The sequence below is a fragment of the Octopus bimaculoides genome, chromosome 25 (genome assembly GCF_001194135.2).
Source record: "Octopus bimaculoides isolate UCB-OBI-ISO-001 chromosome 25, ASM119413v2, whole genome shotgun sequence".
In the NCBI taxonomy this organism is placed as follows: domain Eukaryota; kingdom Metazoa; phylum Mollusca; class Cephalopoda; order Octopoda; family Octopodidae; genus Octopus; species Octopus bimaculoides.
The window spans coordinates 34,145,789-34,147,920 of record NC_069005.1 but is presented as its reverse complement, the minus strand read 5'-3'; positions in this window follow the sequence as shown (position 1 = coordinate 34,147,920).

The window sequence follows — 2,132 nt, the reverse complement described above, 5'->3', positions numbered from 1 at the left end:
ATATATATATATATATATATATATATATATATATATATATACATATATATATATATATAAACATATATAGTGGTAGAGAGAAAGAGTGAGAGAGATTATAGTGTTTGAGATAAAAATATGTTTCCTCTTTTATTGAACGTTGAATGAGTAAAGAGAAAGAGATGAATTATAAATCTTATTTGAGAATTAGTCAAAATTTTGACAATGTGAAGCGACATTAGTATGAGGATGACGAACATCAGCTGTTTTAGCTTCATGCTGGCGCAAATGACACTATTGTAACAACCTATTGTGGCTGCTTATTATATTGTACTTTGTCATTATTATCGAGGCTGGTAGCAGTGGTGGTGAGGGTGTAAGCAATTGTGGTGGTGGTCGTGGGGGGGTTCGTACTGCTTTTGGTAGAGGAGTTCTTCGTGTTGGTGTTCGTCATGGTGGTGGTAGTGGTGGAGTGATGTTATCGGTTTGTTGTTTTAGCTGTCGATGGAATACGGGGAGGTGTCGCTGGTGGCAATATTTGTGGGCGGTGTCGGGGGAGGGCAGTATTAATGGTGACCAAAAATGGTTTTGTGGTCAGTGGGGAAAGTTCTACTTAAAACTTCGTTGTCCTTCGTTGTTGTTGTTGCTCCTGCTACTGTTGTCGTTTAGACAAAGACTAGAAATGTTATAGTCAAATAGAGCTATTATTATCAAATGCAATCCAACCGTGACCATCCGGTCTTTCTCATTTCTTCACGGAACACACAAAAACGTTATCCAAAGCGTCTGTATTTGAGATGGTAGGGAGTAGTTTAAGCGAGATTTGGCTGTTATATCTAGCAATATGTAGAGGCCCACATGGATGGTGGGGATGTTGGGGGAAAGGAGTAATGAAGCTGATGTTGCTGCTGCAGGAAGTGGTGGTTAGATGTGGGGGGGACGTGATGATAGTAGTCAATAGAAACGTTAAGGAGATGAAGAAGTAGTGGAGGCTGTGGTGGCGGTGGTTGTGGATGTGCCAATGGTAGATATTGGTAGCGGTGACGTTGATTGTGGTTGTGGGGGTGCAGGTGGGGGTGCTCTTGTTATAGTGGTGGTGTTGATGGCTGTAGTTTTGATAATGGTGTTGTGGATGGTACTGGTAGCAGTGGTAGTGGCGGTGAAGGTAATAATGGTGGTGGTGGTGGTGGTGGTGGTGGTGGTGGTGGTGGTGGTGTTAAAAACACCGTTTGTGCTGATGGTTATCGTCGGCGATGGTGTTACTGTTCGTGGAGAAGTCTACTGGTAAACTATATTTGTGGTGAATGGTTGTCTATAGCTGAAATAGCTGACAATGTTGTTGTAGCGGTTGTTATTGTTGTTGTTGTTGTTGTTGTTGCTGTCAGTGAAGATATTGGTGCTTGCTGTGAAGATAGAATGGTTATCACAGATAACACTGTTTCAAAGGAATGATCATATTTTTGATCGATCTATTAATCATCTCCTACATTCTTTTTCTCTATATTTTCAATTGATTTTCTTTCAGTCTTTTTTTATGAGGTGGGGGCGGATAGAAGAGGGTGTGCTCCTCTTTATTCCTTTCTTTCTTGTCTTATTTTACTTTTACGTCTTTCGTACTTTCTTTTCATCTTTCTCTCAAGTCTTCATTTTGATTTTCATTTATCTCTCACATACTGTCTTTCGCCCTCTCTGGCACAAATTCCCTTCTTCTTATCTTTTTTTCGTTCCTCTCTTACTGCTTTTCCTTTATTTCTTTTCCCTCGAATGTCTTTCATTATTTCTTTATTTATTTCTTACTATTCTCTCTGCCTCATTTATCTCACTGTCAGGTCGAAAAATAGAAAAATTATTACATTGCAGTCAATATATAGACATGCATACACATATGTATACACACACATATATGTATACATATCAATGCGCATATGTATGTATATAATAATTAGCATTTACTATAAGAATACCAATATGTGGTGAGTGTATGTAGGAGTTTGCGCACATTTAAACTATTATTTACAAATGTATAATAATTAGTATATATGTATGTGCTTACATAAGAATCTATAAATGCACGCACTCACACTAGATGATATATATTTACACACACATATATATATATATATATATATATATATATATATATATATATATAT